This window comes from Erpetoichthys calabaricus, chromosome 16 (genome assembly GCF_900747795.2).
Source record: "Erpetoichthys calabaricus chromosome 16, fErpCal1.3, whole genome shotgun sequence".
NCBI classification, from domain to species: Eukaryota; Metazoa; Chordata; class Cladistia; order Polypteriformes; family Polypteridae; genus Erpetoichthys; species Erpetoichthys calabaricus.
The window spans coordinates 28,806,350-28,822,428 of record NC_041409.2 but is presented as its reverse complement, the minus strand read 5'-3'; positions in this window follow the sequence as shown (position 1 = coordinate 28,822,428).

Here is a 16,079-nt window from a genome sequence, read left to right as displayed (position 1 = left end):
TCTGCATGGGGGATGTGATACTGCCAATCCTGAAATACTATGTTCCAGATTACAGTTACAGACTGATGCACAAAGAATACTGCAAAGTATGTGCTGTACTGAAATTATGTAATGTGGGTAAAACACAACAGGAGGTGCTATGTCCTCTTCCACCACTTAAAGGCTCATTCAACATTGGCAAATGGATGCCACTTAGTATGGGTTTCACTTATGTACTGGTAATAGTGGACATGTTTTCTAAGTTCGTAGAGACAGTGCTTCGCAGGAAGGGCGATGCACGTGCAATAGCAAAGACATGGTGAAAAGAAACCATTTCTTATTTTATTATTCTGGTTGAAATTTCTTCAGACAGAGGCATCCGTTTTGCTAATGAACTTTTACAGTGCTTAACTAAAGGATTACAAATTCATCATTTGCTTTACTGTGCCCACCAACCACAGAATGCAAGTCTGGTAGTGGGTACCAATGGTACCTGTGACGGTGCGGGCCATCTGCACACTCTCAGTTGCTGTAGGGAGATTCTTGAACCTTCCACCATCTGTAACATAACCAAGTGGATGAGCCAGCGGATGAGGACACAACACACAAACATAGCAAGGGGTAGGTGCAAAGTAGTTTTTGCTTTTTTTAAAACGATCAATTCAAGAGTTAATAACTGTGCAGTGCTCCAAAACTCAATAAATTAATAATCCACAAAACCAGTGAAGGTGAATGTTAAAAACAGCTCCAATAGAAATAATTCAATGAAACAGTCCATGAAGACAATGAGCCCTAATGCTTCCTTCTCAAGCCTGGCGTCTCCTCCCCTTATCCTGTCCTGACCTTGCCCACTAACAGGTGCAGCCAACCTTCAAATCCCGGCTCTGGTCCCAATTGCCAGGCCTTTGGCAATCCTGGAGTGCCACGCTGAGCCGCATACATCTCCCACCATCAGTCCCTCGGCACCCCAAGGGAACACCACATGTCAGGCCGTTCCTACTCCCAGGTAAGGACTCAATAGGAGTGCCCCTTCCACAGCCTCCGGCTCCTACAGCCCCGAGACTCACACCCGACCACCTGCCTCCCTCAGTTCAGCACGGGTGCTCTCCCTCTCTCTCTCTCTCCCCCTATTTTTCTTCCTCTTCTTTTTACCTCCTTCATGTTTCTCTTCTCCCTTCTCATTCACTGGTCAACCTATCTTCTTGACCTTTTCTCCGTCCACACCGTAGAAAGCCCATGAAGGATCCGAGACAGAGCTCACCCTCACGTGCAGGTGCATCTCATCTCAATTACCTCACCAACCTCATGCAGCTGCACAAGCACACACACCCACAGAGATCAAGTCAGCCATTCAGTTATTTATTTACTTAAAACTGGCTCCTGATAACTAAGCTTCAGACCCGCTATACCGCAGTATCATTAAGAAATAATTCGCAGAAAGTCTGTGTACAAATGCAGCTTAAGAGGCCTGAAGTGCTGCCATTAATTTTAGTTGGCCTCTCTCCACATGTGATTCTCTTTGGTTCTCCCACGGCTAGCTCAGTTTCACCTTTGACCCTGTTTAAGCCTTCTGATTTCCGTCAGCTTGACACTAAGATGACCAAATATTATTTGACTCTTAATAGTCAGGAAGGTTCAATATGAGCTGGTTAAGCAGGGATTGCCCCGGGCAGCTGACACTGAAGTGCATTCTTTTTCATTTAGTGATTTTGTTTTTTTAAGGTTTTCTGGTGTGAAAATACTTGCACCTCAGGTGGAACTGATCTAACCGAGTGTTACTGACAACGACCACCACTCTCAAGCACGAAGGGATAACCACATGTAATGTAAGCCAGCTTCACCAACACCTGAAGTGACAGACTTCCCTGTGATGACCAAGGTTGAGGAAGAAACCACTCAGTCTGCAAATCATGTAAGTGTTAAGGGGGAGATGTGGTAAGGGTGGGTCATTTAGTCTTAACAACAGAACGAGGCTTTCTTTAACATCAGAGCAGTATTATTAGTCTGAAACATTGGAGCATTTTAAAATAATCAAAAATCACAAAGTACTTAGTATAATAGAAGAAGAAATAGTTTATAGTGGGGACCTTATAGTTAGACATTTAACAGGTTGGCCTACAAAAGCAGGGAGAGAACCAACAAACGTCATCTTTATAGTAAGATCATTTTATTGTTATAGTGATTGCTTTCTTTTCTTGTTGTATATGGAACTGATTCCTCTAATCCAAACTGTCACCAAAGCCATGTGGTGCTACCTGAAGACCACTTGCACGGCCATGTGATACATGACATTAGCACCTTCCATACTTTCTCCGGTTTGTGGGCATATAAGGCTGAAAGTCTCAGGCTGCTATATCTGCTCAGCATTTCTCCACTCCTTGAAACATGGCATTTCTCTTCAGCCAATACCTCTATATATCAAGACATAAAATGTCACCAGTGCTCTCGAGCCACCTAAGAGTGACCAAGATGCCACTCATACCTGTGCCAGTGTATAATTGAAACTGCTGGTTTACTTATACAATGGTATTATATAAAAGCAAGTGGTAACATCTCCTCCTGGTCTTTTCGTCTCTCAAACCATACCAGTCAGATGAATTTAACTTGTAGAAACTCTCCTCTTTTCTCTCTCTCTCTCTCCATTCTTCATTCATCATGAATGGTCTACTTCTCCAAGTCTTGTCACTTTCCCACAGTTTTAGTCATCCTAAAGTCATCGATTGCCACTGGGTTGAAGCTCCTTTGTACTTGCCTCACTCTTGTTATTGTATGATTTGGTTACAGATTGAGGTTTATACAGAGTGACGCTTGGACTTAACCAGACAGAGAAAGATAATCTAAAGGCATTCTCATGCATATTCCTTTGTGGTTATATAGTATAGTCAAATCCAAGAGATGTTTGTGTTGGTATTTCATTTATTTAATTTAACTTCCTGCTCTTGAGAACAACCACAATTAAAATGTAATTCTATTATTTTTCCTAAGAATGTAACATTTAATTTGTGTGTTTTATGATGTTTTTGATTCTATACACATGTGCATGTGCATGCCATTGTTTAAAAGCTGTCTGTACCAGTAAGGCTGAACTATATAGCCCCTTCACTATATTTCACAAACAGAAACTGCTAATTCATTGCCAATATTTAAATGTTATAACTGTATATAAGTAAAAAAAAACAAAACTTTAAATGTTGTATAGAACCTTTCACAATGAAAAGTAAAAAAAATCTATTCAGATTATGGAATAATTTTAATGCAACGCATTTTCTACATACACACTACTGCACACTACTTTAGTTTCTTTAAAATTGAGTGGTTTAGGTAATACTAAATACAATCATATGAAAAAGTTTGGGAACCCCTCTTAATTCTTCGGATTTTTGTTTCTCATTGGCTGAGCTTTCAAAGTAGCAACTTCCTTTTAATATCTGGAATATATATAAGGAAATACAATTTACAGAGGAACGAAGTTGAGTTGGGGTGCCAATTAAAAGAGCTTCAGTTTTGGTTCTGTTCAGCTTGAGGAAGTTCTTGGACATCCAGGCCTCAATCTGATCCAAGCAAGAGGAAGGAGTTGATGGAGGTGTAAGAGAAGTCGAATCCAGTCTCACATAGAGCTGCGTATTCAAAATATTACCTGATAAGCATTGTTACTTCTCTTCATTGAATTTAAAATATGAATTCTTCAAAAACAAAGCCTCTAAATAAATTCACTTGTTATATTTTAAATTCTGGATTTGCATTATAGTTATAGTTAGAAGGGTTTACCATATTAAATAGAAAACCGAAAACTCTGAACAATTCAACATTATGTTACACATTTCTTTTAGAAAGCCTCTAAAATGTGTTACTTTTGTGAGAAGAGATTGTGAAGGCTTAATTGGCTTTGCGTAAACTAACAGGCAAGCTAATTTGTGTGAAAATTTCGATAGCGCTCAACTCTGCAGGAGCTTGTGTACCTTTTTGGTTTGGTTAAGTCTGTGTGCTTCTCCTTCATTCTCTGGACAGAATCACCTGAACATTAATAACTGCACATTTACAGATGAACACCTTAAAAGGAAATCACAGGCAAAAAAGAAGAAAAGCAAACCAGCAAGCTGAAAATGTCACCCTTCGCAGCCTCAGTTCCTTGCTACATTTTTTTTTATTGTTAGATCAATGGCTGGAAAAATATTTTACTCTTTTTAGTTCAGGCTTTCCCTCCATAAACTGAATAAGACATCTGAACTATACAAGTTATATAGTTGTAACACTTCTGTAATTTACTGTAAAGAGTCATTTCGGAAGGCACAACTCTCCAGTATGCCATTGGATTAACTGCATGTATAGATTAGTTTCTGTTTCTAATTTCAAAATGAAAACTTCACATACATGTTGCAGTATTACTTGATAAAAATAATTAAACAGCCATATATCAATACCATGCTAATGGAACTCAGTAAATAATGTCTTTATTTAAAAAACAGCTGTTATATGTCTATGCCTCACAGTAAGGAGACCTGGGTTCACTTCCCCGGTCCTCAAAAAGTTTGCATGTTCTCCCCGTGTCTGCGTGGGTTTCCTCCCACAGTCCAAAAACATGCAGGTGAGGTACATTGGTGATCCTAAATTGTCCCTAGTGTGTGCTTAGTGTGTGTGCCCTGCGTTGGGCTGGCACCCTGCCCAGGGATTTGTTCCTGCCTTGCTCCCTGTGCTGGCTGTTATTGGCTCCAGCAGACCCCCATGACCCTGTGTTAGGATATAACGAGTTGGACAATGACTGACTGACTGACTGTTATCCGTCTAAGATGGGCATATAGTAATGCATTGCATTTGTTGTTCCAATAGTTGGCACATCAGAAACATTTGTAGTAATAAAATGCACTATTACCAATGTTTGGGATGTGCCATCTGCACCTTCAGTACCATCCAGCCATCCCTGTTCAGGGGTAAACTCAGAGATATTGAGGTGGATGAGCCTATGGTGTCCTGGATAAAGGACTGTCCATCAGGCAGACTGCAGTTTGTGAGACTCACGGACTGTGTCTCTGATACGGGTGTGAGCAACACTGCAGCACCACAAAGAACACTCCTGTCTCCTTTTCTCTTCACTCTGTACACCTCTGATTATAAATTTAACACCAGATCATGTCACCTGCAGAAATGATCAGGTGATTCTGTATTGATAAAGGGGGTGAGTCAGAGTATAGGAGTCAGGTGGAGAGAACAACGAGGAACTGCTTATTGACTTTCGCAACACCAAACAGCCAGCCTCTATGTCCGGTCACTATTCAAGGAGTGGATGTAGAGGTGGTCAGCTCCTTACAAGTACTTGGGGGTCCACATTAATGATGAACACATATACTATATAAGAACTAGATAAGAAAGAGCAGAGCAGGCTCTTTTTTCTTAGGAGACTGCATTCCTTTAATGTGGGAAGTGACATCCTTCATATCTTCTAAAACTCTGTGATGGCCAGTGTGATATTCTACGTTGTGGCATGCTGGGCTGGTAACATCACTGCAAGAGAGACCCAGCGAATCCACAGACTAATAAAAAGGGCAACCTTAGTTATAGAAAACACTCTGTACCCCCAGTAGCAAAGGAGAGAATTAAAACAAAACTGAGTGCCATTATGAACAATAATACACATCCTCTCTCTGACACGCTAACACTGAGGACTGTCAGCCAATGAATTATTCAGCAGAAGTGGGTCCAGAAACATAATTGGGGGTCCTTTATACCAATGACAGTACATCTGCATAATGACTCGCTGTGACTGTGACAGCCAAGTCAGAGGATTTCTTTCTTTACAGTCGTTCTGGTGTGTGTTTAGTGCAAAATGTGTGTATTTATTTATTTCACTTACTTAATGTACCAATTTATGTAATTATTTTTTTAAAGAGCTTCTGCAAAAGCCAAATTTCCCCCAGGGGCAAATAAAGTTCTATCTATCTGTTGAAATGACAAATGCAATACATATGTCTCTGTTAATTGCAATTTGGTATGGGATTCTTAAAAGCAGTGTTAATGTTTGTGATGCAACATTTATTGGAATGACAAATCCATAATCGAAGCACCGTGATGTCCCTACATTGATGGATTAAAGACCAGAAGTCCATGTGACCGTCATCATCAAGTCCTTCCATGAGAACGCTGAATACAATGAGGACTGACTGAGATCATTGATGTTAGGTAGAATGCCTAGAGGATGCTGGGTGGTCTCATGGCCTCGGACCCCCTGCAGATTTTATTTTTTCTCCAGCCATCTGGAGTTTTTTTTGTTTTTTCTGTCCTTCCTGGCCATCGGACCTTTCTTTTTATTCTGTTAATTAGTGTTCTCTTATTTTAATTCTTATTTTGTCTTTTTTCTCTTTCTTCATCATGGAAAGCACTTTGAGCTACATTACTTGTATGAAAATGTGCTATAGAAATAAAATGTTGTTGTTAGTACAAATGTTTGTGATGCGCCATCTGTTGGAATGACAGACATAGCAAACAAATCAACACATAAATACACAGACACTTATCCTTTTATTAAAGTGGAAAAGGGCTACTGCAAGAATAGTGGAAGTTCCCTTTTGTGAAATTTTTAGAATATTTTGTTTTTGATTAATTTAAATAAGAGTTCTGAATGTACACAAGACTTAAAACATGTTAGAATGTGATTTTTGTGAGAGCTAAGAAATTCTAGTTTTTGGCAGGCAAAAACTGCGAAAATGTTGGAACTAAAAAATGAAATATATGTATTATTTTCCTTGAAGTGAAGAAATACTGTCTGGTTTTGAAGTTAGGATTATCTTCTTTATTTATATTTATCATAATTTAGCACAGACACTTTTAATTATGCTGAACCAATATTTCTAAGCATATGTGTCCACCAGTTTAATCTGCAATACTTAAACAGCACGAACATTTACTAAAGCTGCTCTTGACGAAGGGGAAGCTTGATTTGCTTCTGTAATGAATTACGACTTGCACAGATGTGCACGCAGGCACACAGGAACAACTGGCTATGACAAGTAAAAGGGAATTGAGGCGTGAAAGAAAGTTCTTAAGCAAGCTGAAGGTGAAACAGAGAAGATGATTCAATCAGTGAACTGAGCAAGAGTGCTAATAAAAATTGACTTTAAGTAAACATTTGCCAAAGATCAAAATGTTAACTAGAATTAATTTGAGCTAATTTTAAAAATCAAGCAGTAGTTTGTTTTCATTTTTTAACCCAAAAAATGGATGATAAGTAATGCATGTCACCATGTTTTAGACATATGGTTCTGTAACGTTCCTGATTGGCCAATAAGAACATGTGACCAGCAATTACACCTGACAACAGTAAACACCATGGCAACATTTATGTGGAAAATTAACAAACTGATGTGAAAATAAACAACTGATAAAAAAAAACAAACATACCATAATGATCCAGCAATGAAATCACATCTGTGGGAATCATGGCAGCTTAAAGACATGTCTGTAGGAGCGGCTGGGAAAATTTGGCAAGAAAATTCTAAAGTAATATTACATCTTTGTACATTGGATGCAATTTCATCAAAGTAGGAGTTAAGAAATTTGGTATCCCCTATCCACTAGAGAAATCATGTACAAGCACAGCAATTTGTACTGCAACGACTCCCCACCCTGAAAGTAGTATATGATGAAGCCACAAGTACTTGTTTCTTCATTTGTCTGATGTCATTATTTTGTAAATAAAAAACTAAACATCAAAAACATTCAGTGGGAAGGTGCCTTAAATGAAGTATGCAACCCTCACGCCTATAAGTAGGAAGACAAAGTGAGTAGAAAAGAAATGATCTAAAGCCATCAACAGTGGATTAAAGGCTCCTTTTGCTTCATAAAATGGTTCTCAGAGAGAGCGGGTGACGGTAAAGGTGCCATTCATGAAATGTGAACTACATTATTTATCTGTATTTTAGAATTCTTAGAATGAGCATTTTTAGTTAGAGAGCACAAGTACAGTTGCATAATCCTATCGTGTAGTGTAGTGATATTTTGTAGATGTGATTGACTCCATTGAAAAATATCATGCTGATTCAGATGGGTGTCTGCTTCAGTGAAACAAATATTATATCAACATCTCAATGGAAGTTATCTTGTTAAATAACATTGAATATACATTGAATTCGACCGCACCAGACCCCGTGCCTAAGGGGGCCCTGCTTTTGAAGTCTGCGTGCCCAGTTCGAGTGGATTTGTCACGTTATATTCTCCAGTATATATATATATATTTGAGATGCTTCTAAGAGGAACCCTTTTAAAATCCCTCTTCTGTACATGTACGCCTTTGAAAACATTCCATAGTCCGAATATTAATGCACAAAAACATGTATCGCTAATGATAACCGGATGACATGACATCAACGTGAGTTATGACTATGACATCCTGCATATCCTGAGACTCAGAGTATACTTGCCATTTGGGTCCTTTTCTAGAAGAGACCCTGTTCATTTCTGCATGACACCACATCACATTTTGCACTGTTGTGGTATTTGATAAAGTCCACATGTTATCTTGCAAAAATTTAGCTGAATACTGTAATGAGAAAATCCGGTGTATGTTAACATTATTTTTATTAAATTTGCACGGAAGTTTATACAGTCTACACATACCAGTAACAGCATTTGACTTAACCGGCTCCATGTGGGGTTGGTCAGCCCTAGGCCCCGCACACCCCAAAGGCCACCTCTGACTGAATTACAATACAATACAATACAGTTTATTTTTGTAGAGCCCAAAATCACACAAGAACTGCCGAGGCAATGGGCTTTAACAGGCCCTGCCTCTTGACAGCCCCCCAGCCTCGACTCTCTAAGAAGACAAGGAAAAACTCCCAAAATAACCCTTGTAGGGAAAAAATGGAAGAAACCTCTGGAAAGGCAGTTCAAAGAGAGACCCCTTTCCAGGTAGATTGGGCGTGCAGTAGGTGTCAAAAAGAAGGGGGTCAACACAATACACAGAACAGAACAAATCATCAATACAATATAAAAATAAAAATTTTACAAGTACGGACCAGAATTTAACAGTAGATGATATCACATAACATGATTTGGATTTTTTTAGAGTCCTGGACAGCCATCAAGCTGCTTCCCCCTATTGGCCATTCCACAGCTGAAACAGCTCTGGGCCAGCCAATCCGATGAAAGGACCCCACTACCCGATGATTCCTGCGATCCTCCATCATGGATGACTTTACCTTAGGCAAGCAAAACAACTTGGCAGGTCGGCCATGGCACCAAGTGCCACATTTGAGTTCCGAGAAGAGAAACAGAATAGGTGAGGGTTAGTATCCAATTCTAACTATTATGTTACTTATGTTTTAATGCTAATGACTAACAACAGAAATGCAGTCTGTATAGTTAATCAGCAGCTCTAGTCAGGGTGTACTAAACTGAAGTAGTGAGTCTTCAGCCGGGATTTAAAAGCGGAGACCGAAGGGGCATCTCTTATAGTAGCAGGCAGACCACTTCACGGTTTAGGGGCCCTGTAACTAAAAGCTCGACCTCCCACTGTTATTTTATAAATCCTTGGAATCATAAGCAGACCGGCATCTTGAGATCTTTATGTGTGCTCTGGTTTGTAAGTCATGATAAGTTCAAACGAGTCATGATAAGTTCAGACTTGACTGGTAATATTAACAACTGAGAGTAAACGTGTATGTGACTGTGTCCAGTGATAGCCGTTGACGCGTCACAGTAGATTTAGGCCAGAAGCAATCTTTTTATGCCTGCTGGATCGTTAGTAGAAACCATTAAGTATATCGCGTATGTCAGGCTCCTCAGCATGCTGCTGCACTAAGCTATCCGTCCCTCTCATTGCACTAGTCACTTTATTCCCTACACAAGCACTGCTATCCTGATAATTACATATTTACATAGAGTACTGTATATCTACAATATATGCTGCTACTTGTAATGTCCGCCTATCACATGAAATTGCAATTGAATATTGATTGTGTGTAATTTGTCTTACTGTCCTAAGACTCTCCTGTGTATTTACTGTATTGCATTGTCCTGTATAACTGCATTATGTGTAGTCCTGGGTACACAGCCCTCGTCTTTCTATGTAGTACCAAAGTTCAACAGATACCCTATTATGTTCCACTAATAATTTAACCATGGAAGTACTGGCAATAACATTGCTTGATTTGACTAGACATACTTCTAAAAAACAAAGTGTAAAATTCAGAACATACTCAAAGAAGAGACGAAATGATAATGCTTCTGGTTAACTTGCTTGAGTCAAAACAAGATCTTCTGAATTGTTTCCTGAGAGGCCATCAGAACAGTGCTGCCTGCTGTACAAATGACCAGCTGCCACGCACAAGAATAAGCAAGCATGCAAACGACAGAAAACAAAGAGCTACTGAGTGAGAAGGATCGTTTGAGATGCCTTAAATGTTGAGGAAAAGCATCGTTACTTGACGTTTATTCAGATATCTTTGTGTATCCAGGTATGGGGCCGGTTATTTTATCAGTAATTTGCAACACAAATCCAACTGAATTTGTACTGATATGTTATTGAAGCAATTTTTTATTCTGAGAATTCTCACTTTCACTCTCATATTCAGGAGACAAAAAAATGTTTTTTCCTTGACATTTTTGAACAAATTAACATCAGGTGTCAAGAAGATGTGCCAAAGACATCAAAGAGATTCCGCTTATCAGTTTATTAATAAGACTCTGCTTGACACAAATGGCAGTAAAGGTATGGCTAAGGATATATGTGCTATGAAGCAGATTTACAGAGGCTTTAAACTCTGAAACAGATATGTTTGAAATGTTCTCTTTATCAATATTCTGCCAAACAAGTCATACATTTCCAGGAGATTGAAGGGACAGAAGCTCAAGATTTAGACATTAAATACCATAACAGAAGGAGAGTCAAATCTATAAATAATACTGACAGAAGATTTGTTAAATAAAGAAAAGCACTAGAAACTCACATTTTACAATGTGTGGTCAGATGGTTTACCAAAAAAAATAGACACAACTTTACATTCTAATTTTTTTAAGACATAGTAGTATGAAAATACTTTTTAAAAGTTATTAGAAATAAAATGATAAGCTTAGCTATAGAAATGCAGGAAACACTGGACATTTGGAATATCTTTCATTACCTAGTGTATCATTTGCAAAACAAGGTTGGAAGGCTCATTCTAATTAACTACTATTACAGGAGAAAGTACCCTGCACCCTTCTGGAAATGAAAAAAGTCTTAACTCCGATGAAATGCTCTGTACAGCTGCTTATGTGCTTATGATTAACTTGTCACAATGACAACTCAATATGTCACCCTGACATACTCCAGTAGAAAATGTCATTGAGAGCGGAGACCACTAAACAATTGGCACCTCAGTTAAAGTAATCTGAAATTAACAAAATCATAACAAGTAATATGCATAAAATGAAATTATTATCACAATGTGTCTCTGCAATAATATGTGGATATTTACAGTCATATGAAAATGTTTGTGAACCCCTCTTAATTATTTGGATTTTTGTTTCTCATTGGCTGAGCTTTCAAAGTATCAACTTCCTTTTAACATCTGACATGCCTTATGGAAACAGTAGTATTTCAGCAGTGACATTAAGTTTATTGGATTAACAGAAAATATGCAATATGCATCATAACAAAATTAGACAGGTGCATAAATGTGGGTACCCCAACAGAGATATGACATCAATACTTAGTTGAGCCTCCTTTTGTAAATCTAACAGCCTCTAGACGCTGTCCTCCTATAGCCTGTGACGAGTGTCCTGGATTCTGGATGGAGGTATTTCTGACCATTCTTCCATACAAAATCTCTCCAATTCAGTTCAATTTGATGGCTGCGAGCATGGACAGCCTGATTCAAATCATCCCATAGATTTTCAATGATATTCAAGTCAGGGACTGTGATGGCCATTCTAGAACATTGTACTTCTCCCCTCTGCATGAATGCCTTTATAGATTTCCAACTGTGTTTTGGGTCATTGTCTTGTTGGAATATCCAACCCCTGAGTAAGTAACTTCAATGTTATGACTGATGCTTGAACATTATCCTGAAGAATTTGTTGATATTGGGTAGAATTCATGTGACCCTCGACTTTAGCTAGTTCAGGGACTGGGCCCTTGTTACACAGTACCACAGCATGATGAAACCTCCACCAAATTTGACAGTAGGTAGCAGGTGTTTTTCTTGGAATGCGGTGTTCTTCTTCCTCCATGCAAAGCACTTTTTGTTATGACCAAATAACTCAATTTTTGTCTCATCAGTCCAAAGAACTTTGTTCCAAAATGAATGTGGCTTGTTTAAATGAGCATTTGCATACAACAAGCGATTCTGTTGTGGTGTGAGTGCAGAAAGGGGCTTCTTTCTCATCACCCTGCCATACAGATGTTCCTTGTGCAAATTGCTCTGAATTGTAGAACGATGTACAGATACACCATCTGCAGCAAGATGTTCTTGCAGGTTTTTGGAGGTGATCTGTGGGTTGTCTGTAACCATTCTCACAATCCTGCTCATATGCCGCTCCTGTATCTTTCTTGGCCTGCCAGACCTGCTGGGTTTAACAGCAACTGTGTCTGTGGCTTTCCATTTCCTGATTCCATTCCTTACAGTTGAAACTGACAGTTTAAACCTCTGAGATAGCTTTTTGTAGCCTTCCCCTAAACCAGGAAATTGAACAATCTTTGTTTTCAGATCTTTGGAGAGTTGCTTTGAGGATTCCATGCTGTCACTCTTCAGAGGAGAGTCAAAGGGAAGGAAGCACAACTTGCAATTGACCACCTTAAATCCCTTTATATCTCATGATTGGACACACCTGTCTATGAAGTTCAAGGCTTAACGAGCTCATCAACCAAGTAATCAGCACTGAGCAGTGACAGGCATTCAAATCAGCACAATGACAAGGGGACCCAAATTTTTGCACAGCCAGTTGTTCACATTTGATTTAATTTCATACAGCTAAATACTGCTTCACTAAAAATCTTTGTTTAGAAAACACCGCAGTACTCAGATGTTCCTAGGGAATGAAAGACAGACCACTGTGATCTTTGTTGTTGAAAGGAGAGTCAATTATTATGCAGGCTGAGAGGGGGTCCCAAACTTTTTCATATGACTGTAATAAAATTCACTGAGAAAAAGTGGTATATCTTTATAAAATTGTTCTCACTATACAACATTAAAGGAACGGTCACCTAAAAAATTATATTTTTATATGTGACTTAGCAATGTAGTTTGTAGTGATAGCTGAGAAAAAAAATGTAATCTCATGTTTTTATGTAGAATTGGGAATTTATAACCCTCATCTCCCCTTCATTCGTTGCTCAAGAGTGCTGCCTTCAGTTTACCCATGAGGCTTTAGTTTCCTGTTTATGAAGTGCGATGATTATTCTGTAAGTATATATTTAACAATATTATAACAAAACAACATGCATTTTGTATATTTTGTATATGTGAATGAATAACTAACATGTAGACAAGTAATGTGAGAGGTTTCTTTCATGGATGTTGTTCCATCCTGTATTTCAGAATGTCTTTCTCCTTACATTCCAAATCGTAACCTTAGATCTTCAGTTGAGTGCCTGCTTTTAATTCCAAGAGCTAAACTTAAAAGAAGTGGAGATGAATCCTTCTGCTGTTATGCACCTAAAATCTGGAATAGCTTACTGATAGAAGCTAATACGGTGGAGCACTTTAAAAAACTGCTAAAAACCCGTTACTTTAACATGGCTTTCTCAAAGCTTCATTTTAGTGTGACCCTACTATTTTTGTATATGCATTCAATTATCACTTTTATCATGGCTCTGTAATCCATCCTAACCCCTACTTTCTCTGCTGTTCTTTTTTCCGGTTTTCTGTGATTTGTGCCAATCACCACCTGATCAAAGCTCCGTGATGTCCCTACATTGATAGATTGAAGGCCAGAGGTCCACTTGACTGTCATTGTCTAATTCTTCCATGTGAAGCCTGAAGACCATGAGGACTGATTGAGATCATTCATGTTAGATAGAATGCCTAGTGGGAGCTGGGTGGTCTTGTGGCCTTGGAACCCCTGCAGATTTTTTTTTGCTTGTTTATTCTGTCCTCCTGGCCATCAGACCTTACTTTATTCTTTATCACTTTTTATATTTTATAAACTTTTCTTTCTTCATCTTGTAAAGCACTTTGAGCTAGTGTTTTGTTTGAAAACATGCCACATAAATTAATGTTGCTGTCATTGTTGTTATTCACATTGTTAGCCAACGTACTGCTTTTATTACTCCTTTCTGCATGAAAACATGACTTAAAGGTTTTATTATATGCCACAACTACAAAGCACATGGGATAAGTAACATAAAAAACTGTCATTTTTAAGTGGATTATTCCTATAACCTTAACTATCCAAGGATTTGCCTCAATTAAATTATTAAAATGTACAAGTCAAACAATAGTTTAGTAAGATATCAATATGAGAAAATCATGAGTAGAATGTTATACGATTTTATTTGATTTGAGAAGAGAATGTTATATGATTTTATTTGATTTGAGAAGAGAAGTAAAAAAAGAAATAATTAAATGAAAAAGAAGCAAAAGTAACTCCTACTCACATTTATAATGTTGAAATAATAAGTAAAAAGGCCAAATTTAAAGAAAAGAACCTAAAGAAAAAGCCAACATTAACAAAAAGCCTCCGATCAATCAAAAGCCTAAATTAACAAAATCACCCTAAACAAAACCTCAAAATTAGCACACAAGTCACAAATTATAAACACAAGTAAAGAAAGCATACAAAATGGCAAACTGTGGAAAGCAGTTAATGAACACAGGAAAAAAGGCAACACCCAAAAACAAAATCAACAAAAGCAAATTGTCCTGCAGCTATTCAGGCCAAAAAAGGAGACAACAACAACTCTGAGAAATACCATTTTATAATGCCTGTAACAGCAGCCCTGTTCACTACACAGCTACAGTGCTCAAGTCACCCCAGGCTCAATATACAAGTAAAGAAGAACAGGAGGAAATTAACAAGCTAAATTAACAGGATCTTTGAAAAACAAGTAACAAGAAATTAATTGAACAAAAATTAATTCATTAACGGAAATAATGAACAATTCACAAAAATTCACAAAATAAACAGGTTACAAGTACCAAATCTCGGCACATGGATGGAGCTCTGCTGAAGCCAACAGAATGAAAATCAAACCGTAGTACAAGCTGAACCAAGAGTGCAGATTGGACGACACAAGTATGATAAGGACCATCTCCTCTCTCTATCTCTTTCTTTTTTTTCTTATCTGTAGATCAAAGTTCAATTCCTGTCACAGTTGTTGCAGTTCATAAACTTTTAGGATAAATCTTAGGATGCGGCCTCATTTGTTCAGTACCTTATGTTCTTGTGGTTGGTAATGTGTTTCCACGTAACCAGTGGTAGATGTTGCTCTATAATAGCATCCTTGACTAGAACTGTGTTGGGGAGGAGTATTCCTTAGTCCTGGTATGTATCGCTGTATAATGCCTCAGTGAAAGGAGGCAAAATTTTTAATGGAAGGGACCAGAAGATGAAACGTTAATTTTAAACTAGCCAAAGTTTGTTTCTGGATTATCAATCTTATCTTTTATCTAAATTTAAACAATAAACACAAACTGTAGTTGAAAAGTCATTACAGTGATCCCTCGCTATATCGCGCTTCGCCTTTCGCGGCTTCACTCCATCGCGGATTTTATATGTAAGCATATTTAAATATATATCGCGGATTTTTCGCTGCTTCGCGGGTTTCTGCGGACAATGGGTCTTTAATTTCTGGCACATGCTTCCTCAGTTGGTTTGCCCAGTTGATTTCATACAAGGGACGCTATTGGCAGATGGCTGAGAAGCTACCCAACTTACTTTCTCTCTCTCTCTCTCTCTCTCTCTTGCGCTGACGTAGGGGGGGTGTGAGCAGGGGGGCTGTGTGCAGCTGCTTCCTGAAGGACATGCTGCACAGTGCTTCGCATACTTAAAAGCTAAACAGCCCTATTGATTTGTTTGCTTTTCTCTCTCTCTCTCTGACATTCTCTGCTCCTGACTTGAAGAGGAAGATATGTTTGCATTCTTTTAATTGTGAGACGGAACTGTCATCTCTGTCTTGTCATGGAGCA